This window comes from Cimex lectularius, unplaced genomic scaffold (genome assembly GCF_000648675.2).
Source record: "Cimex lectularius strain Harlan isolate CLEC.00 unplaced genomic scaffold, Clec_2.1 scaffold15, whole genome shotgun sequence".
Lineage (NCBI taxonomy): Eukaryota > Metazoa > Arthropoda > Insecta > Hemiptera > Cimicidae > Cimex > Cimex lectularius.
In genome coordinates, this window is record NW_019392667.1 from 1,916,495 (window position 1) to 1,942,464 (window position 25,970).

Genomic DNA, 25,970 nt, shown 5'->3' on the forward strand with positions numbered 1-25,970 from the left:
AGCAAGGTTTATCATTTCGCAATTACTAAACCGCTTACGGTTGTTTCCGATTATTTTTAAATAATAAAATATGTTCTTTTTTGTGTATTCGGTGAGATTTTTTTTTTTTTTTTTTTTTACATTGGTGATTTTAATTTCCTCAAACACGCGTTGGAACGTCTCCCAAAGTCTCGTCAAATTTAATTCCACAACATCAAAGAGTCAAAGAGTGCGCCCGGTTCCGGCCCGATAACTAGGGGTACATTTCAGCACGAGTTGCCCTTTCGCGCGTTATTTTATTCCGTTCACACCCGCGTTGTCCAGGAAATTTCTCAGAAAAGCGCTCGAGAGAAATTAAGAAGGACGAGAGGGGACCAAACGGAAAAGAGCACATTATTGGATATTGGTTACAAAAGCTTTTAACTCCCCATTTTCCGATCGAGTTGAATAAAATATGAAGAAAGATGTTTGCGAAAAAGTAAAGGAAAAACTTTTTCACTTGTTGGAACATAAGGAGAATCGTACAAGTGTCTCTGGTGTTAAAATTGTTACTTTTATATGTATTTTATAGCGACACCGGAACTCGGAGTATACTGCAGGTCCTACACGCTATGTTTTCTAAGTAGGCAGACACATCCCAAGTACAACTTGACTATTGGCATTTTGACTCGAACTATGTTGTTCATCTATCTCTTGAAAAGTAATAAATAATTTTCAAACTTTTAAGTAATCCTTCAATCATAAGTAGTCTACAATGCCATTATCATAATTATGTGTTAAAGTAGTGGAAAATAAATCTTTGGATCCTCAATTATTCACTATCATTATATTAACACCCGCTTTTTTTCCAATGAACTCTATATTTGAGTGCTCCTTCCTACTCGAGCAACAAATATAGGGAAATTTCTCACCACTAAACAAAGACAATATAGTCCCTTACTATTATTAGGTCTTTTACTCCATAAGGAAGCTTTTTATCTTTCCTTTTCTCAACTTTTAAGTTAACACTTGGTGATTATGTTTGATTATATTATCTTCTTATTATTACTACTCTTATTTCTATTTTCGATTTTTTATTATGTGCTTTTTTTTCAATTCATTTCACCCTATTTTAATGTCAAACCTTCATTAATTTAAGTGCCAATTATTTATCTATCTACCTATCTATCTATTTATCTACCTATCTATCTAGGTATCTATCTATCTACCTATCTATTTATATATCAACCTATCTATTTATATATCTACCTATATTTCTACCTACCTTTCTATCTACCTTTCTATCTACCTATGTATCTACTTATCTATCTATCTACCTATTTATCTACCTATCTATCTATCTACCTATCTATCTACCTATCTATTTATATATCAACCTATCTATCTATCTACCTATCTATTTATATATCAACCTATCTATTTATATATCTACCTATCTATCTACCTACTTTTCTATCTACCTATGTATCTACTTATCTATTTATCTACCTATCTATCTACCTATTTATCTACCTATCTATCTAGGTATCTATNTCTCTCTCTCTCTCTCTCTCTCTCTCTCTCTCTCTCTCTCTCTCTCTCTCTCTTCTCTCTCGTTATTTCTTTCTTCTACAATTTCCCTACATCTTTTTCTATCTTTATTTCTGTTTCCTACTTAACCTAATTTCACCTCTCTTTTTTTCTTCTCTTCCTCTCTCTATGTCGCGGCCGAGTGGCAGAACTATTTTGCTATACTTTTCCATAAATTATTTCTAAAAAAAAAATAATATGTTTAAAATATAATATAATGAAAATTTGGTCCAGGGAGCCATAGTGCCAAACTCGGTTGATGGTGAAAAGTTGTTATTCACAACATGTTTCGGATCGGGGATGGAGCTCGATGAATTTTTTTTACGAGGGTTCGCAATAGCAGAGATCAAACTTCGGGATGTCGGTGTTTTTGAAAAAAGCCCATTTGTAAATATGTCGAGTTCGAATGCAGGGCGTAATTATTTTTACTTTGTTTCTTTGTTGAACGAACTAGGAATGTACTTAAGGTTTGGTTGAGTTTGACGTTTCACAGTGTAATGACATCGTTAATGTAACAACAAACAACAATTTACAATCCTAGGGTTAAATTCAATAACACAAATGAATTATTATATTTTTTATAGAAATAAGACGAGTATTGACGAACCAAAAAAATTACAAACAATAATAAAGTGAACCAAAAATAAATCTTTTTTTCCCTCGCGGACTTTATTTACACCTTTGGAAATTAACATTTGGGTAGAACAAATTAATAAAATTGTCAATACGTTCCAATATATATTATTAATTTTATTTTAAAAAATCGAGTTATATTTTGTTTAATAATAAAAATTAGCTTTTAGGTTTCCCGAACCATCTTTGGTTGGTTTATAAAAGTTTTGATGTTTATTCACTAAAAATTTGTAATAATTCCATTGTTTTAACTACTTAATTGTTAACTTTCGCTGTGTATGACAAAGGTACATTCATTAAAATAAATGCTGTTGGCATTCGAGCCGTACCAAGTATGCGAAGCCCGAGGTACGCATGGAACAGCAGAGAACTTTTACCGCGAATTTGTTCACAAAGTTGAAGTTACTAACTTGAAAGATAATTTTCCCTCGGCTTGGGAGAGTTTTTCCTTCTATAATGAGGTGCAGTAAGATAACCTTCTTTAATAATTCCCAAGAATACAGATTAATTATATAATATTGCTTTTAAGGGTTAATTAAAAGAACAAACTGATGAAGTTTTTTTAAACTAGTTTTTCTCTATATATTTATAATTTAAAGAATAGAAATTTTGATAGGTTGCCCTCGGAGGATTTTTTTCTTCTATAATGGGGCGCATTACTAAGGATTATTTTCTAATAATTCCAAAGAATAACAGGTTAATTGTACCATATTACTTTTAGGGATAAATTACAAGAACGAACTCACAAAATAATGTTTTTTAAAACTAATTTTTCTTTATGTTTCTAAAATTCAAAGAAGAGAAATTTTGATAGGTGGTGCCAGGAGAATCTGACTCGTAGAAAAATGATCATCCTCAGCCGAATAAGGATAAGCCAGGCGAGGTTGACACAAAGGGTCTTACTTTTGGGTCAAAACCTTGGATAAATGGCTAAAGCTGAAATTGCCGATGGACTGCGCAAAGTGATAGGTTAAACTCTGCACATGTGTGCATATATGGGCATACATGTGCTTATTTGAGCTTACATAAATCAAAATCCAAATAGAAATTTGAAATTAGTCAAGCTTTTAAGTTAGGAATAGTTCAGTTTACTCCCGATACCTCGGCAAGAGTGACTACAAATCCCACCTCTAGAAATGAATGGGAGAAATATACTCTCGTTCGTATATTTCTAAATTTAAAAAAAATATCTCCGATTAACCTCTGGCTCATAATTAAATGGGTATTAACAAGCGGGCTGAAGAGGATCCAGGAAAAAAAATTGTATACAAAAACCAAACATGGAAAATCAACGGTTTCAATCCAATTTGAAACAAAAGCATCTGGCAGATTTCAGCCATTAATTATACAGGAACAACCCCCCCTTGTAATCTTACTCCATTAATTATAATTTGAAAACTTGCCCTCTTGGCTTCGCCGTTATTTTTTGATCAATTTCTGCATCATTATTTAATTACTATGCTATTATTCTCAAAAATGGCTGATTCTTTTAATGCAGAAATACTAAGAAAGATATTAAAAAATATAGGTAGATTATGAAAACAAGCAGGGTTGTATTAAACAAATTTACAACAAACAAAAAGTTACAAAAACGAAGAGATGCTTTTATAAAAAAAAAAAAAAAACGCCAAAAAACAGTTCTGATTGAATTCAAGCAGCATATAAAGCCCGTGAACACAAATTTTTATAGCAGCAAAAAATAGATATTTTTGTAGCCTGTATTAATCACGGTTAGATGATAGATATATGATTCCATGTAAAATAAAACACCTTAAACTTTTTTTAACATCTCCGCTTTTAATGTATTAACAGGGAACAAGTTTAAGTCATTAGGCTTAGTTTATGGAGTTCTGAACCGCTGGAATGTTTCCTGTAAATCAGCAGGGTTGTTGCAATTTCTGAAAACAAATTGAAAACATTTTGGAATTCGGAAAATTTTTTGGGGAAAAAACAACTTTTGGGTCGTTGAAGATTAAGGGGTGCAGAAAAGGTATATAAACTTAGTTTGTTGCTAAAAAATATATGTAATTTAACTTATTTTGCTAAGTTTCTCGGTCACTACGTCAAAATTCACAATATTTATTATCTTTCTATAATATTGAAATAATATATATTATAATTTAGGGAAAAAAAATAAAAATAATAAATAAAAAATAAAAGACAAAAAATAAAATAATAGAAGGTAAAAAAGTCAATTCTCGGGCGCACAAATACTCAGGAACACACAACCTTACATGAAAATTTCAAAAGTTATATTACAAAACTATATAACCTGGTTTTTTTGAGAAACTAAGTTGAAAAAAATTTAACCTCTGAGTCTTAAACTCTGGTCACATATATATAATTATATAATATATAATATAATTTGTGACCAGAGTTTAAGACTGAGAGGTTAAATTTTTTTCAACTTAGTTTCGCAAAAAACCAGGTTATATATTTTTCTAATATAACTTTTGTAATTTTCATGTAAGGTTGTGTGTTCGTGAGTATTTGTGCGCCTGAGAATTCTATTTTTTACCTTGAATTAGTTTATTTTTTGTCTTTTATTCTTTATTTATAATTTATTAATTAAAACCAATCAAATGATTTATTAATTTTATAATGTCTAATTTAGTAATAAATACACTTTATTCCACTCATTAGTGTCACAGTTTATCAAGTTGAGTTATCCTCGTAACTTTTACAGAACAAAATCAAATGGCTTTGTCCTTTGCGGTCTTTCGATATGCTAACTATGTAGCAGGCAGCTTGCCTCGGTCTTCGGGCTGCTTTGAAGTCGTAGATAGTGCTTAAAAGCATGTGTGATTTCAGTTTCGATGTTCAGAACTCAACGTCATAGCTATCATCGATGCTCTCGTTGGTCTGTTGAGTTTCTCATCAAGAAATCAAACAAAATTATGGCATTGAACGCTCTCAGACTCGCACGGGCCAGGCACAAAGAAATCCTATTTTCTCGCGATTTCTGCATGGTTTGAACAACATAAATGTCATATATCTGAAAAAATAACGCTTTATCGACAAAACTAAAATGTCATCAAAAGTAGTATTGCTCAGCATCTCCGTGCTTTATTAGCTCACCCAAGTTTGTTTTGTGCAAAACTCGTTTTAATATTTTCTTCAAAATGGTTACGTCAAGCAACGAGTTTTTAGCATCCTGAATATTAAGCATAATGTATACTTCTATCGTAAGTTGGATTGCCTCTGCCAAGCAAGACAAATACCAGTAAAATACTATAAAAAAACTGCTATCGTTCTCATTAAATATTCGGATACATGGATCATCAAAACGTAAATTTCCACCTATTCCAGCTTAAAAATTTGTATTAACACAAATTGCGATCACCCATCATGTACTATATACTGTAGAATTTTATATTGGAACCGGTTTATCATGATTTTATGCTTCTTTTGACCCTGCCCCAAAGTTGTATGTCATCCATCCATATAAGTTTTAATATGTGATTATAAATCTTTTTCTGTTTTGTATCGATAGCACCGAATTCGTTTTCAGAAAATAAACCTGTTGATATATGAAATTAAGTTCTTTCCTTTTCTCGTTAATAAGTACATACCATTTTAATTTGCCGAATGCAGGAACGCTGGATTCGAACCCGCGACTTTTCCTTCCAGTGATGAGCGCTGTAACTCCTAAAACGTTTCGACCATCGACGCCCCATCGTTAGAACTGTCTTTCCAAAACGTAGGAAGCGATACGTGTAGAAATAATACTGAACATATATTTTTATTTCTAGAGCTTTCTCTATAATACATCTGATTATATATCTGATCTATGGTTGAGTGCTTAGCTCTAAATCCAAAGTTGTATAATATTCGATTTTTCATTTCAGGGTTTCAATCTTTTTAACAAAACTTTTTTCTAATAATTTTAAGATAACCCTCTTTTATACGGTAGAAATGTCCGTAACATTTTCATTTTATAATAAAACTAAATCAAAGCTTCTAAAAATTAACTAGATCCAGTGAAACAATAAAAGTTATTAGTATTAAAGATTTTAATCTAGTTTCGAGAAGTCTTCAATTATAAACTAAAGTAATTATAAGTTGTTTCTATTTTGATTGGTCTGTTTTACAAAGACCATTACCCGTCAAATTGTGATTTTCTTTCTTGAATGTAATTTAATTTAATTTAAGTTGTAATTCTTTATTAGATTTTATACAATCTTCAGAAAGGATTTTATTTTAAGTAAAGAAATATCGGTATACATAAGAAAGAATCTGTTTGGACATTTTTATCTTTGTTATTTCATTACAATATAACTCATTAATATAAAACTTATTCTTGTAAAGTCGAAAATAGAAAAAATAATGTTTTTGTAATTCAAAATTGAATGAACGAACAACAGATTAATCTCTATGAAATGAACAAACAATTTATCATCCAAAAAAATACATTAACTTTCTTAATACTTCAAACGAATTTGATATGTTTCACAAAATTATCATACCAAAAACAGATTCGAATCGTGGATTTTTGTTGTTATCACGTTAGCGAGTATTTGACAGCAGTGTGAAATCTCAGAGATGGGAACAATTAAACTCAAAGAAACGGGAAAAAACGAATTCGTGCTGAGTTGATCTGAGATCACGCAACTGTCATGTTTGACAGCAAAGAAGAACTAGACGGAACATGAAAAATCATGCAGGAGAGGCGAAACGTCAATGCGAACACGCATAATTACACATTATTAAGGTTATAAATGAAAAATTTCAGAACAACACGAAATTAAATGAAAGAAAATAAACAGCTGAACTGTGATTCTGCTTCAAAAAATTTACATTTATTCACATATTAAGTAAGCACAATATCTCAGAAATGTTCTTCAAAACTTTCTCTTGCTTTGAAAAACATAGGGATATTGATGAAATTGACTAAAGCGGTGCAAAATGAATGACTTCCATTTAAAACTTTTATCAACCAATATGAAAAGACAAAATAACCTTGGTACTCTGAACATTCCAGTCATCCGAGTTGAAAAAACTTCGTCATAATTTAAAAAAAAAACATTATTTGGGAGGAATGGAGAGAGTGAGAAAAGGAATCAAGGGAAGGAGAAGGAGAAAGAAATAGTGTGTGTGTGTGTGTGTGTGTGTGTGTGTGTGTGTGTGTGTGTGTGTGTGTGTGTGTGTGTGTGTGTGTGTGTGTGAGAGAGAGAGAGAGAGAGAGAGAGAGAGAGAATGAAGAATGGAAGAAAGAAAAAAGTGAGAAAGTGAGTGAAAGTATACGAGAGAAAGAGTGGATGTGCAAGAAAGCGAGAATAAGTGAGTGAAAGAGAGAGGGAGAGATAGACAGTGAGTGTGTGAGAGAGAGTAAAAGAGTAAGATGAAAAAAGGAAAAAGTGAAATAGAGAGAATGAATGAGGGAATGACATAAAGAAAGAGAGAGATATGTGTGTGCGAGAGAGACAGCGATAGTAAGTGACTGAGAAAAAGTGAGTGATTGAGAGAGAGTAAGTAAGTGAGTGTGCAGGAGAAAGAAACAGAGTAAGTAAATCAATGAGTGTGATTGAGAAAGAGAGCGAGGGAGAGAGTAAGTCAGAGAGCGTAAGTGAGTAAGTTAGAGAGAGAGAGAGAGTAAGAGAGTGAGAGGCAGTAAGTCAGAGAGCGTAAGTGAGTAAGTTACAAAGAGAGAGAGAGAGAGAGAGGGAGTCAGAGAGCGTAAGTGAGTAAGTTAGAGAGAGAGAGAGAGAGAAAGTCAGAGAGCGTAAGTGAGTAAGTCAGAAAGAGAGAGAGATGTAGAGAGAGAGAGAGAGAGAAAGAGAGAGACAGACAGATAAAGTCAGAGAGCGTAAGTTAGAGAGGGAATAAGAGAGTGAGAGGGAGTAAGTCAGAGAGCGTAAGTGAGTAAGTTAGAAAGAGAGAGAGGGAGTCAGAGAGCGTAAGTGAGTAAGTTAGAGAGAGAGTAAGAGAGTGAGAGGGAGTAAGTCAGAGAGCATAAGTGAGTAAGTTACAAAGAGAAAGAGAGAGGGAGAGAGAGGGTCAGAAAGCGTAAGTGAGTAAGTTAGAGAGAGAGAGAGAGTGAGAGAGAGAGAGAGTAAGTTAGAGAGCGTAAGTGAGTAAGTTAGAAAGAGAGAGAGATGTAGAGAGAGAGAGAGAGAGTAACTAAATAAGTTAGAGAGAGAGACAGATTAAGTCAGAGAGCGTAAGTGAATAAGTTAGAGAGAGAATAAGAGAGTGAGAGGGAGTAAGTCAGAGAGCGTAAGTGAGTAAGTTAGAAAGAGAGAGAGAGAGGGAGTCAGAGAGCGTAAGTGAATAAGTTAGAGAGAGAGTAAGAGAGTGAGAGGGAGTAAGTCAGAGAGCGTAAGTGAGTAAGTTAGAGAGAGAGAGAGAGTAAGAGAGTGAGAGGCAGTAAGTCAGAGAGCGTAAGTGAGTAAGTTAGAGAGAGATAGATATATAGATAGAGCGAGAGAGAGAGAGAGAGAGAGAGAGAGAGACAGAGAGAGAGAGAGAGAGGGTGTCAGAGAGCCTAAGTGAGTAAGTTAGAGAGCTTAGATTATATGCATTTTGAGAATTCTTTCGTTTAGTGAATCCCTCACCTCCAATCACTACAAAAAGTGAAATGTAAAAGCAGTCTACATTTTTTTGTTAATTATAATTAACTACTGCTTTAAAATAAGTGAAAAAATTAAGAGGCAGTGAAGGAAATATTTCTAATATATGTATGTATTTTTGAATCCTCGGTAATCCGAAGTTTTCAATAATCCGAATAGTCCCTGCAACAATTAATTTGGATTTCTAAGACAGCACTGTGCTAAATACTGTTTTATAAAACTTTAATGTACACATATAAAATTGTATTTCCAATAAAACAAAATAAATAGAGTAGATATAGTAAAAATAGGTTGTGGAAAAAATAATAAATTTGTCTTTGTATAAATAGCTTACATAGCTTTACAAGAAGTTGCATTTTGCAATAAAATATTTGCGGACGATTACCCATTGTTTTCGGGTTTGTGTTAATCGATTTTGACCTATATCACAAAACTCAACTTCATAATTTTTTCAACGGAAAAGACTTGAACTTATTAGACTTATTACATACAGGAATGAATATCATACCGTATATTTGAAAAAGTTAGTTTCATTTAAAGCTCAGCTTGTTTACGAATGTTTGTTATATGGTTCAAATAAATTTATGATTAATTTCGCATTTTACGAATTTTCTTTCAAACATCATAAAACAAAATAAGAAGATAAAAACAATTATTTTTCATGCAGTACACAATTTTATTTTGTATTCAATTCTTTGTTATTGCCTTTGACAGATCGATTATCAATAGGCTATAATTGTTATATGGACCAATCAGAAGCAGTCAATATAAAAATGAATGAAAAGTACATAAATAAAAATTTTCACTCGACTTACATGTTAACAACTGTTTGTCCAAGTAAAAACATTTACAATAGAATCGTTTCACAATAGATAATTAGAACCAGTAAAAAGTTTATTAAGGTTCTTTTTCGTTCAGAAATAGTATTTTTTGTTGATATTGAAATCGCATGAAATATGGCAGAGAGTCAATTTATCAATACAGCCATATAACTTTCTGAATAACCCTACATCTGAATAGGCAGGCATAAAAAAAATCTGGTTATGACTAGCCTGGTTAACATTTTTAATACTTTCTCCATTCACCATAAATAATTTTCTTTTATATTGAAAACATATTTTTCCAATTAAAAGAATCCCTGCTTGACGAAACTTTGTAGCTTTGTGGCATTGTTGAATCAATTCATTGTTCCGCCCATATTTCATCGTGCGCAGAAAATTCCAAACGAAAGATATTTTTACATGACCCATGAATTATCTTTAAATTTATATTTATTAAACAACTATAATATTATTGAATTTATAATAATTTCATACGTACGTTAAAATAAAAAAGAAATGACTGTGTCCTCCTTTGACCTGCTTTTGAAATTACTCATTTTATATTGTACCCGCTGTTATTTTTTACTTTTATAAATGATGTAAATATCCTCGTAAAAAATCAGTTCAATAAATATTTCATCAACATGAACAGCATATTTTGATGTATAATGTACCTTAAAGAAAAAATATGTTTGAAATTCAAGCTTTATTGGGCATTAAATCGATAAAATATGTAAAATAAATATTTGTTTAGTTAACCTAGGAGGAGGCAGGTCAGACCGTGAGATAACCGGGAGGTATTCGTGCTGCTTCATCACGAAGCATTTCAGATAATTATCAGTGTTCATTATTGTTTTAATTACTTTTTTATATTTAATATTGCTTACTTTCCGTCCATTTGGCTCAATAATTATATAAAAATTTTATAATCAATGTTTTCGGTTACTTAAAAGTTTGAAAAGGGTAAAGTTTAAACTAAGCCCGTATTTAGGAAAAACAGATAAGCGTATTGTTAAAACATTGCCCGTCGTGCCTACTGGATATGTGAGTCAAGTGTAAATAAATCCCCCCTTTTGAAATGATAATGATGAAATTTTTCTTAAGAAGGCCCATTCCGTCGACTCGAGCTCTAGACAGATTGGCGATTCATCTTCATCCGGACTGAAAATAAACCAACGCCTTGGCGGGAAAAGTTAATGTTAATCCATGGTAGAAAATGCACATATGGATGAAGTTTGACGGAGATAATAAAAGCTCTTGGCGAAACTAACAGGAACATTTAATTCCTTTTAATTCTACTTAAAATATAAAACTGTTTAAAAAGTTAACATTTCAATCATTATCTCATCATTATGTTATCTTATTTCATCACTATCTTATCCTACCTCATAACCATTACATAAATAAACGGTGCGCTACATATTTTTTACAACAAAATATATATTGTTGTAAATTGATATTTCATTCATTCATGATTGTTAAAAGTTTACATGAAATTAAGTTGAAAGATTGGAATCGGATTGGAACCTTAGCTTTTATGACATTAGTACGACTGGACTATGCTTCTGCCAATAATATGTTCAATAGAGTTTGATTTTCAGGATCTTAACTTTCGACAAATACTTTTCACTATGATATATAAAAAATTGTTTGTTTTTTTAATTTTACATACTCTAATTAGAAAAATGTTGCAAAATGTTTAAGAGAGCAGCGTTTGCTTTTTTGGCGAACATCTGGTTTTTTATTGTTTTTTTTGTTGAACTCTAGAAAAATATATTTTAATTTTGGTACACAATTCATATTTCAGAAATGGCTATAATTTCAAGCTCAAATATTTCGTATGTCAGTAATTTTTCAAGAATTGGGTGAAAAAGAGAAAAAATTATTTTGGTGAATGTACGTGGTGTAATACAACCTATGTTTTGTATTATTTGTCTTAATTTAAAACAAATTCGTAGAATAGGGGATTAAAAAAAAGTGAATCATTCGTTTTTTAAAAACCAAGTATTGGCTAAGTATTACAATTTTTTACATAATTTATTAAAATTATTATTTATCTACAAACAAAGAAATTATTTCAATAAGATGATAGTTAGTGAGGAGTTTTAAAGAAAAGTGTACCGAAAAGTAAAAACACAAAACTTTTCAAGAGAAGAGATTTTATGAATAAAATTTGCCCGTTGGCGCCTAATTTACATTATAACGAAGCCAAACATATACTTTAGGTTGGTAGAAAATGTTTTCGTTGAAAAGGTAATTTTTAAAACAACATAAAAATTAGGGCCTTCAAACATCGAAACGTATTTTGAGTTGGAAGTTCAGCAAGACAAAATACACTAAAAGAATGATTGGAAATTCTGAAAAAATCACTTTAAGCATTTCTAATGCTTGGAATCTCAACGACTTGTAGGTTGCATTTAGTGCAAAAAGGTATTAGTTTAAGATAAAACATAAATGCACTTGTTGGCCAAAAAACGCTTACAGCAAAACATGAATTGAGAGGTTTGCGATAATTAAAAACTATAAAAATGGCAAAAGGAGGGAAAACTCATAAGGTGGGGTTGAGATGGGGAGTAGATGTCCGAGTGGATCGAGGTCACGATAGCTCAGGTGGTAGAGCAGCGGCGTATCTAGCCGAAGGTCGTGGGTTCGAATCCCTCTCGTGCCATTAACTTTTTTCATCTCAACTGAAAACCTTAATTAATTGTAAAATAATTAAAACGTTATGAATTGAATAAAATAAAAAAATTTAAATTTTTTGTGTTCATTTAGTTGTTCAAAAAAAAGCCAAATGTTCTCATTTTGCGGAAACATTTTTTTAATCTATGTGGTCTATTACAACGTACTTTTACTTAATATATAATCAAAAATTGTAGATTAAGAACTTTTAAAAATATCAAATTGTTTATTTTTGAAAACTACAAAAGGACATAAAACCTGATTTTTGAAAAGAATATTAACGTCATGTATAAATTTAAAAAGTAACAGTGTCGATTGTTGGTATAATATAAAATGAGAAATTAAAAAAAAATATAAAAAATTGAAATTAGAATAAAAAGTATTAAACACGTATTTTTTTATAGCATGATTGGTTCAAGAGAAATTCAGCCGCGCAATCTAAAAAGGGCACCCAGTATAATAAAGAGCAACGGAGAAAAGGATACTGAAAATTTAAAAAACGTTAAACATCAATTTATCTTTTAAAAAAGTTTTTATAGGTAATGTTTTACTCAATTAATTATACAGATTTTTTTCGAAGTGAATAATTTGAATAAATGCATAATTGAGAATAACTTAATAAAAAATAATAAACGTAATGTTTTAGTTGGAAACAGTGAGGCTTCAAACAGCAAAAGGATGAAGAGGTGCTCAAGTTAAAGACAAGAAAGAATACGCCAAAACTCTTGGTTCGCAACATTAACAAAATTATTTGTAGTAATTCTAAAAGTCAGAATCTTATAGGATCTGCTGCATCGTGTGAAAAAAATGGGTTGTTTAATATAAAATATTATTTAAAAATGCACCTTTTTGGTAGAAAAACGCTCGCTGCCTTCTTAATATTGGGTTGTCCGGAAAATAATGCAGGATTTTAAGTTTTCATTAAAAAAAATCTATATAAAATATTCTGTTTACGTTTACAGGATTACTCATTTGTATGAATGTCAACACTTATTAATCCTCTTCCAAATGATATTGTTTGTTTACCTCTGTAGCATTCCGCNAAAATATATTTTGCATTGTATAAATTCACTTTTCCACATTCAAAATGTAATTGTAATATGTGAACAGTGTTTGTAAATCCCAGGCTCTGAAGATGATCTCAATAAAGATCGAAACGTTGGCACGATAAAGAAAATGTTTTTCTGAAACCTACTTCATACCAGACCGCATCTGACGATTTCTGAATAATTATCGATTAACGGTCACTAATCACCACACACTTCTTAATAATAAAGAAAGCATCTCAATTAAGTACGAGTGAAGACTTAACAAAAACTAAAAGTTTATGGATCAAATAAAACAAAAAGAATGGATAAAAGTAGAAGACACAAGATTTAATCAATTGAAATTTACATTAACATAATGAAGAATGTCCCTGTTTCAGGGCAGAGACGTTATACTAAACCCGCAATGCTGCCAGGTCGTCCAAAACTGACGAACATAGCGCCGTGAATTAACAATATTCTTCAGGTTGATTTGTGCATTGTTTGATTGTTTTACTTTTTTAGATGATTTATTAATGACCACTTTTATTTTGATTGTGTTATTATATAGTTCAAACTCATCTCCTTTTTTTAATCTTTGTCAATTCTATTAGTTTTGCTAGCCAGTTTAATATCTTATCTCATTTCTTCAATACTAAAAAAATCAATGAAAGTTTTTTTAAAAATATTTAATTTCATAAATCAAATAATTCATTTTATCTTAAGTACTTTTATATATGTTATTATTTTATTGAAATGGAATTTATTCAATTGTAGAAATATTTATACAAATTGAAATGGTATTTTATACAAAAAATTAAAGACTGTAGTAAGCTATAATATATGGCTATATGGTTAGAAACAAGTTTGCTAATAAAAATTACAATTATACATTTATTATTACAATTATTAATTGGGTGTTTTGGTGGTTTTTGGTAAAGAATAACTCTTGTATGATCATTGGTTGAAAAGTTGTGCATGAGTTAAAATAAAACTAAAACTCGAAGAATTTTTTTTCAAACGGTAAAAGCTTACCTTAAACGGGTCTTTGAAATTTCCCAGAGCCGATAGGAACGAGAACTCGTAAATATTGCAAGGGAAGGAGCAAAACCTGTGAAAGGCAGACAAAACCGTTTTTCTTTCCGGCTCGTCGAGCGACTAGTTCGCGACGCGCGTAACTTTGACCCAATCTTTAACTCTCTGCGCTGAATGTGGCAAACTTCATCGGTCTGAAAAACCCACTGCGATTTCCTGCTGAAAGTTGATTTTTTATTGTTTGCTGTCAGACCTTTAGAAATGTTCTTTTATTTGATAGTTGTTCTATGGCATTTTTTATTTCCGTGCTAGTTTTAGTCTGTACCAATTGAACGATATTTTTTTTACTTTATAAGCAAAGCAATCCCCTTGGAAATATATTGTAACCAAGTTTTCCATTAAAAAACCAGAATAAAATCCTCTTGAAAATTTGTTTTATTAAATAAATATTCTAGATATTAAATATTCGAACTCTTTCACGAAACCATTTTAAAGCAAAACAATATTAAAAAATCATCGGGTAAAAAACGGTTTTTGTATCCGGGAACATTTAAATCATAAAATAAAGACTTTCTTTTCCATACAGATTGATATAATGGATCCAACTTTCGATTTTTTTCGTAATACCTCGATTCCAGACATTGTAATAACGTTATGAATGTCGAACAGGATCAGGTTTATGATCTTGAATGAAGTTACAAACTTGTGCCACAAAATGGTTCAGGGTTAAGAAGCGCTTTATCAAAGATTACTTGGCCAATTTAACAGCCCCTTTGTCTTGGGTGTCTTTGCATCTAGTGCAAAGTATTTTTCCCCTCAAAATGACTTGAATTTAGGGAAAGTACGCTTATCACAGACGACCAAGGCATACTAGACTTGTTTGGATCTATACAAAGCTCAAATTTATTAATACTCTCCGTTAAACAGTCGGTTTTTAATCAATGAGCACTCATATGGTAATGTCTTAAAGAGAGAGAGGAGTTATACAGACTGTTAAAACCATGATTACAATTTATTTAGAAATCGTGAGATGCGGTCTGGTGTGAAGTAGGTTTCAGAAAAACATTTTCTTTATCGTGCCAACGTTTCGATCTTTCTTGAGATCATCTTCAGGGCCTGGGATTTACAAACACTGTTCACATATTACAATTACATTTTGAATGTGGAAAAGTGAATTTATACATTTGTAATTTTTATTAGCAAACTTGTTTCTAACCATATAGCGATATATTATAGCTTACTACAGTCTTTAATTTTTTGTATAAAAATACCATTTCAATTTGTATAAATATTTCTACAATTGAATAAATTCCATTTTAATAAAATAATAACATATATAAAAGTACTTAAGATAAATTGAATTATTTGATTTATGAAATTAAATATTTTTAAAAAAACTTCCATTGATTTTTTAGTATTGAAGAAATGAGATAAGATCTAAGATAACTGGCTAGTAAAACTAATAGAATTGACAAAGATTAAAAAAAGGAGATGAGTTTGAACTATATAATAACAGAATCAAAATAAAAGTGGTCATTAATAAATCATCTAAAAAAGTAAAACAATCAAACAATGCACAAATCAACCTGAAGAATATTGTTAATTCACGGCGCTATGTTCGTCAGTTTTGGACGACCTGGCAGCATTGCGGGTTTAGTATAACGTCTCTGCCCTGAAACAGGGACATTCTTCATTATGTTAATGTTAATTTCAATTGATTAAATCTTGTGTCTTCTACTTTTATCCATTCTTTTTGTTTTATTTGATCCATAAACTTTTAGTTTTTGTTAAGTCTTCACTCGTACTTAATTGAGATGCTTTCTTTATTATTAAGAAGTGTGTGGTGATTAGTGACCGTTAATCGATAATTATTCAGAAATCGTCAGATGCGGTCTGGTATGAAGTAGGTTTCAGAAAAACATTTTCTTTATCGTGCCAACGTTTCGATCTTTATTGAGATCATCTTCAGGGCCTGGGATTTACAAACACTGTTCACATATTACAATTACATTTTGAATGTGGAAAAGTGAATTTATACAATGCAAAATATATTTTATATATTCAATCAAAGTATTTCTACTCACTCAGAGTGTTTGTCTTCTGTATAATTGTGTCATTCTTGCGTGTCGTGTCGAGAGTACCAGTGAGATTTTGCTATTTTGTGTTTATATATGTTGGATTTTGTAAATCCCAGGCCCTGAAGATGATCTCAATAAAGATCGAAACATTGGCACGATAAAGAAAATGTTTTTCTGAAACCTACTTCACACCAGACCGCATCTCACGATTTCTAAATAAATATCGATTAATGGTCACTAATCACCACACATGATTACAATGTTCATTAAAAAATATTAATTGTCAACAATTTCATCCATTGGTAAAATAAAAGGTTCGATTTTAAAGCGAGATATTTTTATTTGTATTCAACTTTTAAACATATATACAGTGCGCGACATTATAAACTTTTAAATCTACACCTCCACGCACAAGAATGTGTTGAAACCCCAGGCAGAGCTTAAAAGTTGGGCCGAAGTTAGCCCTAAGCTCAATATTTGCTTTTCATATTATTAGAAGAAGCAACCTGTTATTAAATTACCAAGCCGTGCGAACCTTTTATAAGGCCCGAGACACGAAAATGAGCGCTAATATATTTTTGTAATGTGTGGGCAGGAGGAAAAGAGGAACCCTCGGCCCTTGGGATCGAACCGCTCCTAACCCTCTCGTACGGTTACCCGCTGGGCAAGTCTTTCATCCTTTGAGCCGTGATTTTCTCTTCTTGCCCTTTTAATGAAGTCTAAACTAAATGGACACGTTAAAAATTATTTGAGACTGACTGCTTATTTGAGTTATTTGTCACATACACACACTCAAAAATCCTTAGCTGTTCATGATTTAACGCATTTCTGATTATTTAGGTTGTTCTAAATTAAATCTATTTATAATGAAATCGATGTAAAATTTGATGTTTGTGGGTAGACTAAAAGGAAATAAATAATAAATAAAGCGTAAGGTTCTCCAGCGTGCAGTCCTAAAGGACAATTTTGACAATTCACAATATTCATAACGTTGAATGTTATGGAGAGGATCGACCAGTTTTTTCAATGTTGAAGAGGATCAGATTTATAGTTTTTATTGAACTAATAAATTTGTGAAACAATTCGCCGAGCTTTCGCGACATATAGTCGCATCATCAGGGCCTGAAAAAAACATCGATACATTAAACTTTGGAATTACAATTTTTTTTATATTTCATTTATATATTCACGTTTACTAATACTGCTGCTGAATTATGTTACATATTTGAGAAAGACAACTATTTTTTAGCCATGTCGCAGAACATTTGGACCATATGTGCTTTTTGTATAGATTAGAGCATGTATGCATGCCGCCGGACTGAAGAGTTCTCGAACACGTTAGCGAATTTCAGAGGCCCCCTTTTTGCTTTTTAGGGGAAATTGGGTTTTTCTATCGTATATAATACGGATATGGATATAATGTGTTGTGTCTATATGTTTTTTCTGAGTGCATGTATTTATAGGGGTGAGGGTAAAATATAACGTCAACATCGTCCCTCGAACGTTGAGAGCGTATGAGTGTGTGTTCGGGGTCGATGGCGGAATATTTATAAAAGTACTTCATCGACCCCAATCTAGATTAGCTTGAGAATAGGTCGGTGGAGGAATATCAAGTACTCCACCGACCAAACGGAATGAGTGTTCTGTGTGGATGTATTTATATGTATGAATGTATTTATTTGCATGAATGTAGTGTTTGAAAGGGTAAATAGAATATAGACTTAGTTGAGGGCTTAAATGACCTAGATGTCGGAAGCCCCAGTCAAAAAAAAGAAAAAAAAAAGAGAATGTAGCTCAGGAAATAAGCATGCGAAAAAGTTCATCAAAGGACCATCGCAGAAATTAACGATATGTTAAGACTAGAGTTATACTTGGGCTGTTAACCTGTATTGGTGTAAAAAAGCCTGTGCAGATATTCCAAGATGGAGGAGAGACAGTGGAACACGTCCTCAGTTGGTGCAAAGGTTGAGACTCCTACTCCTGGGAAGAAAAGCTCTGTCCTGAATGGCATGGGAGTCCTTAAAAAGCTAATGGATCTGATACAAAAGTCATAAGTCTAATAAAGAACTCTGCACAAGTATGGCCATGCTAACCTAAAAACCTGCGTGGCCAAGACATTATGGGCAAAATTTCCATCCAAGCAAGTATGGTTTTAAAAATTTTGTTATCCAAAAGTGTGCTTAACACCTAGTCTATCTTCATTTTTATTAATGTATACATTTGATTATCTTCAATCTTCATGGTCTGCCTAGCTATTGTCAATGGTTGGCCTGTGCATTTCTCCATGAGTAAGTTTCACAACATGAAAAAAAATAGTTGGAAAATGTCTGTGGTTTTTTATATATTTTTTTTATTCTTAAAAAAATCTACCAACGGGTAAAGTCTTCTAGGTACAGGTGGTGTCTCGGTCACAAATTGATTATGAGGTGGAACGCTGCGAAGGAATTTTGATGATCACGGCCAGCCTGAAGGGGGAAAACGAGTGGCATGTGGGCGTCAACCCCTTCTGACTTGCTCTCTATACAGTTAAATGCATTAACACATCAACCCGTCGCTCTCCGGAAACCCCTTGCACTTCTTGTGCCCAGTCACGAACCCTAACGTGAAACCCTACGTGACAAATTTATATTAAGACTGGCTTCCTTTCTGTTCAAACGCTGTGAGAATTGGACTTTGTTCTTTTTTTATGAGTATTTGGTTGGAAACTGGCCAAAAAAGACAAAACGACATTAGGTCTAAAAAAAAAATTATTAAAAACAACTAAAGAGAGAAAACGTAAATTTAATTCTCTACACATCAAATATTACGTTAGGATAGCCGGCCAATCAAATCAATGTAAACTTTGATGCTTAGGGCTATTTTAGTTAATTGGATTTCATTTTCACTTTTGAAATATATTGTCTTGTCGGCAGGTGTGCTTTTGACAAACGAGAAATACAAAACGACCCCATTTTATTGCCTGATAATTGTTTTATCTCGAAAAACAAATATTAAAGAGATACAATGTCATAAATTTACCTATTGGCAGAGTCGGTGGACTGGATAGGTCGGAAGGTCTTCCTCACGTGAATAGGCCATGAGAGGTCGAAACAGAAACTTATTTTGAACCAAAGGTCGCGTATGTGTCTTGCTTGTAGAATAAGGTTGCTCGATGTGTCTCATTTAATTTTTTTTGCCTTGTGCAACCACACATCAGCCATGCCGTCAATCCGGGAAGGGGTAAGAAACCGACGAGGAGAAGCCGCCGCGCCTCGGACAGCGACAGACCACGACCACGCAGCGACATGAGCTGCCATGCTTTCTTTGTTCCTTTTTTTTTAATTATATATAATTACGAGGGCACCTGGAAGACGTAGATAAAAACCATTTACACAAAAACCTATATGGAAAAGCCTATGTCTTCCTACGCTCGGGGCTAAATATAGCCCAGAAAGCACGAGCAGCCCGCCACCGCGCAGCCAGCCCGCCCCCACACGGAACGCAGCTGACGCACCCCGTCGTCCCATCACCCCAGACAACGCAACACAATAGTCAGAAACAATTTCTTGACTTAAAAGTCAAAAAGATCAAAATTTTTCAGGAGAAAGAAGTCATTCATACACAGAAGAGACGGGGCCCCTCAAAGAACTGAGGTCCCCGAGACCCCGCCCCCTCGGAACGTTGACTGTTCAAATATCTATTTTACCCCCCTTTGTGAAATGTTATAGAAGCATGTAAACGGCGTTTCTACCTTGTGAAATTAGGGACTCCAAACTGAATGGGTTTGCTACACACTGCAAGGAATAGATCCTCTCCAGGAAAATTTTTTCTCCTCCTCGGGTTCCGGGCATTCCATAATCAAGAGATTAACGATTTCTTTATCACAAGTGGCGAAATTTGGGCTGTCTCTCACTCTTATTCTGAATCTATGCGCGCCGTCTCATTTAATTTAAAGGTTCAATTATTTGGAGCGCGGAGGGATACCACCGGATATCAGAATTATGCTTGGGGGTCCCCTGTTTCGATTCTTGGTGGAAACAGGGTCATTTTATGGTTCACAGTGATAGTTTTATGTTCCTGCGAGTAATAAAAGTATTTATTAGCGTGAATGTGTAATTTTAGAGGATCAATGGAAGAATTGAGTCATCTATCGACCGGCACGAGGTTAGTTATATAATTAAATTATTTGAGAGTGAATGAGATTAGGAATCGGTTTGGATTTAGAAACTGATTAAGTTTGGTGCTGAATTGACCTAACGATCAATAACCAGCATCAAGAGCCCAATCCTGGTGGCGAGGGGCGCATAAAACCGAGGTATGACTTCGGACTGCTAACATCTGGGGTGGGTGATTCTCAAGAAATGCCAGTCATTGAGGTAAAACACGGAAGCTGGAATTGCCGGTGAACTACGAGAGTTGTAGGCTCAACTATGTGTGGGTGCATATGTACGTACATGTTTTGAGACTATATGCATCAATAATCAATCAGTTAATTTACCAATTGTCTATATTTTTATGCTTTATTATTTTTTTAATAACGGGAATTGGTCGTTTTAATCTCTCCTTAGTACAAGAATTACTTTACTTCACTCGCTTCATTACCGCTTATTAAAATTTTATTTAAATGATTTACGTGTGAGTATTTTCTTCTTTCCTTTTTTTTAGTTGTTTTCCTTTTTGTTTAGTTGTTTTTCCTTTTTATTTCTGGAAATGGCTAGGATAATGAACTCAAAAATCATTTTTTTTTCTGTTCAATTTAATTGTCCGCAATGCATTTCGGGGTCATCTTCCCGGCTTCCCTCTTCATGACTTTAGATAGTTTATAAACACCTCTGATTATTTGGTTGTTAAAATTAAAATAACAATTTTTATTAACTCATTGGTATTTTAATAATAAAGTAATACCTACAAAAAATGACACGTACAGGCACAGGGCGTTTAAATTACTATTAGATTATTAGATTACTAAACATGGGAAATGATCTTGAACTGTAGAATAACCGAATAATAAAAGATGTTCAATAATGAGTCATCGTTAGGAAAAAAATGTGCATGTAACAAAATACAACATGAAGAAACTGATGATGTAAATAAAAGTGCACAAATCAACAGTTTTGCAAGACCTATCAGCATTGCTGGTTTAGTATACTCAAAGCGCCGTGTAATTGAGGGCTCGTTTGATCCGTTACGTTTTAATTTCTGTGATTTCTTATAACAGAAAAAAAAAACAGAAAATTATATATTTTTTTTTAATTTAGGATGTCTAGTGATTAGTATTGTGATCAGTCTGCTTTGACATATCTATCAATTTCGGCCAATATTTGATCCTCCCCAGGGTTCTACGTACATATCAAACCAAATATTAAAATAACATACCAACTAATCCTAACATTTTTCATCGATAATTTTTTTTTTTTTTGGAAATAAGTATACAAGATATAATGTGGGTATATAACTTACAAAAGACGTTATCATCAGTCAATGTACAGGGTGTATCAATTTCTAGAATCCACCCATTTAATTCGGAAACGATTAACTTTAGAAAAAAATGGTTTAATACAAACTCCAAGTTAATTTTGGCTAGGAATCGCGTGGTCGTAACAAAATTTGTTATTTTAAATAAATTATTGTAAAAATTCGACTTTATGTCACTTTTACTAGAAGGAAAATTTTGATAGGATCGATTTTAGAATACCCCGACGGAAGATTCGTGAGGGGTATGCTTTTTGTAACATCAAGATGGCCCTCCCCGTTCATTTCGAGAACGATTAGCATTAGCAAGTTAATTTAGTGTAGGAATCGTCTCAGACGAGGGTAGGATCATGGGCTTTTACGCTCAATTTATATTAATTTTTGGGGAAAAAAATTTATCATCATCGATTCCATTTTATTTTTAAAATGACTCTCAGCTCTTATGCATAATAAGAGTTGAAAGTCAGTTGCAGATTTGACCATGTTTTTAATTTTTATTTAAAATAAATGCTCAAAATACACTCCCTCGACAAAAAGGCTCAGTATAAAACCCTTGCATTTTTTTTTTTTTTTTTTTTTTTTTTTGCCTAACTCAGAAATGGTCGATTTTATCAATATTTTTCCGTTCAGTAAAAGTGACATAAAATAAGCTCGAGAATCGAATTGTACAAAAAAAATATAGATTCTGATTTCAAATAACAAAGTTAGTATTATTTACCAACTAGATAAAAAGATAAGTTAAATCTGTTACCTTCACGCGACTCCTAGCCAAAATTAACTTGGGGTTTGTATAAAACGATTTTTTTCTAAAGTTAATCGTTTTCAAAATAAAGGGGAGAAATAAAGTCGAGCATAACTCAGAAGTAATCATATATTTTTCTCCACATTCCTGTTTTTATGTTTGTACTATTTTTGTCTGGTAGAAAAGGCAAGTCAATTTTTGTCTAATGAGTTTCTCGTTTGAGATCGTTGTCTTTTGTGCTTTTTTAATGCCTAATATTGTCAATAGATTAGTTAAATGATCTTTCTTATCCTGTCTTTTGTGAATATGGTTTACCATTTATATTATTTTTTTGTAATGAACTGTTGTTTTTATTGTTGTTATTGTATCGATCTTTTATGTACTAATTTGTTTGTTCAGTTTGTGATAAAAGTCTTTAATTTTTTATTGTTTTTAGCTCGTTTTTGATTGTTCATCATGAGCTCCCTTAATCAATTTAAAATATTCTTAACTTGCATTGTCGTTTAATGTTCATTGAAATCAAATCAAATTTATAAAATTTAAATATAAATATACCACAGTAAATCAATTCAGACGATTTTCATTTCCTCTTTTGGCAGGCCGTTTAGTTTACTGGATTTTTCACTTCTGCCACAAGAAATGCAGATTATGTTAATAAGTTTTCGGTTGTTTAAAGAGAGTATATTGGTCTCATCAAGGAGAACTGTTCCGTTATTCATCGCGTCTATTAACATAGGAAGTTCATTTACTGGGCACTTGAATATGAAAAGAGTCCTAGGGCCGCCTCCTTTCGGCTCTTCATCCTGGCTCCCATTATTCAGAACCTTGGAGTGTCTCACCCTCACCAGGCCCAATATTAAGCTTATTCACCTCATAGAACAGAAAAAGTGGGTCTCTTAAAATTGAAACTTTACTATAATTAATAAGTTGAAGGGCCTCCTGCATCTACCCATCGGGAAAATTGGCCTCCTATTTGTGTAGATGAATTCAAATTTGTCGAAACGTTTATAAAACTACCTAGAGTAGATTAAAGAAGAAAAATCTGAAATTGTTCATACTTTAACAGGCAAATAACCTTAAAACCGAATGTGTAAAAGCACAAAGCACAAGGCTCAATCTATATGAGAAATGTTCCCTTTGATCCAAGTAATTTTAGTTTTCCAATTATGGAAAGTTTGGTATTTCACTAGTCCCAATATTTGACCTACTCATGTAAAGTCAGAAATTTATAAGCATGATGAAGCATCTCTGTTTGTGATTTGTATTTATGGATTTTGTATATAAATATAATTCTTCACAAACCTTACACGTAAAAAAGCCTATATATGAAAAAAATCAGCTTAACTGGAAATGCAAAGAATTTCGTTGTCGAAACTTAAAATTGGGAAATTTAATTCGATTTTTTTAAAACTAAAATAGGATAATACATTACAATATTTACATAATTGATAAATTTTCTTTCGCCCGACTTCACATGGTAAATGTATCTTCACTTTATTAATTCTAAGCAGTAAAGCTTCCACAGGTGATGAAGTTACATGGATTTATTCTTCCATGAAATGTACTCCTTACATTGGACCTCCTGTCGTTTTTATATTCAACATCTCATTAATTACTACAGTTTTTCCTAACCTGTTGAAACGAGGACATATTCTTCCTCTACACAAGTCGGGAGACAGTAATAATAGAAAGGACATTTCTTCTATTTCTAGCTTCTCTAAACACTTCAATGGGGATTTTTAAGAGTTGTTGACTTCCTTTTTGATAAACTAACTAACCCAACAAAATCGGATTTATTAAGGAAAAATCCACAAATGTTGGTTCTTCGACCATGGATTTTGTATACAATAGTCTGAAATCAGGTAACAAAGTATCGATTCTTTCATCTTTCGATTCTTTGAACTTCCACATTTTATGAAGCAAACTCGAATATATGTAAAAGGAGTGGGACTAGAGTGGATTATGTCATTCGTAGACAGAATTACCTATGTTTCAATTGAAGCCAAATTTGATATTATTCGACGATTAACTCAAAATCTGCAAAACAGACAAACGAGTTTCTCAGGAATCAATTCTTGCTCCTCTACTTTTTAATTGTTACATCAATGACTTTCCCAACGTAAAACGTTCAGAGAATATTCGAGTTGTCATGTGGTCTGCATCTGTAGAAGAAAGAACTCGCTGCAGCAAAGAAAAATACGAACATTACGCTCAAAAAATATCGTCTTGGTGTGACTTAAACAACAGTTCGCCTAAAAGTTAACAAAAGTAAATTTATGAAATTTTACTTCTCTTTACTATACACTCATTTTGTACCAACGTTAAAGAGGCGCACACGACAGTGTTTACCAGAGTTTTTTGGAACTAGCGTTTTCATGTAACTTGCTGTTTAAACTACATGACTTCTTTCCGCTTGATTCCAAGCTCTAACTTTATTTCACTTCTTTATTTTCTCACATTAACTCAGACTTATTTGCTGGAGATTGCTGGTCAATGAAAAAGTGTGTTTTCTCTCTAAAAACAGTGGGAATGTATTTAATCTCAACCAGATGACATGGTGCAGAAACTATTTTAAGACCTCTGGCTTCGTACTTTCCCATGTCCAATGATTTTTTTTTCTTTTACTAACATCTGGCACTCTTGCTTACCCATGTATATTGATTTCTTCTTATACTGTCGTCTGGTATTCTTACTTTCCCTTGTTAATTTTTTTCTTTTTACTGTCGTCTGGCATTCTTGCTTTCCCATATATATTGATTTCTTCTTATACTGTCGTCTGGGATTCTTACTTTCCCTTGTTAATTTTTTTTACTGTCGTCTGGCATTCTTGCTTTCCCATGTTTAATTGTTTTTCTCTTACTGTCGTCTGGCATTCTTGCTTTCCCATGTATATTGATTTCTTCTTATACTGTCATCTGGCATTCCTGCTTTCCCATGTATATTGATTTCTTCTTATACTGTCGTCTGGGATTCTTACTTTCCCTTGTTAATTTTTTTTTACTGTCGTCTGGCATTCTTGCTTTCCCATGTACATTGATTATTTTGTTTTACAGTCATGTACAAAAGGATCCGGACACTTATAAAATAAATGGTGCTTTTCACTGCTACAAAATCAGAGGTGGCACTCTCACACAATGTATTAGATGTTTTTATGTATTAGTGTTTTATTACATTGCCACATAATATAAAAAGTGTGGCTAATAAGGAGATTTTTCTAAAAAACTTAAAACGTGGTTGATATCAAAAACTTTTTGTTCGGTAGATGAATTTTTACTGGGAAATTCATCATTATTTTTATGTCGCGTTTATCATATGTATATTTGGATTTTATGATTAATTCCGATATTACTCTACCGTAATCAATAAAAAAACTAAATAAATAAGTTTGT

The 25,970-nt window shown here is 32.6% G+C and overlaps 1 protein-coding gene across 1 annotated transcript in view; it reads right to left on the reverse strand.

Annotated features, from left to right (window-relative positions):
* Nucleotides 1-25,970, reverse strand: part of LOC106673932 — a 423,722-nt gene that overhangs the window by 364,170 nt on the left and 33,582 nt on the right. The gene's annotated exons all lie outside the window — the stretch shown is intronic.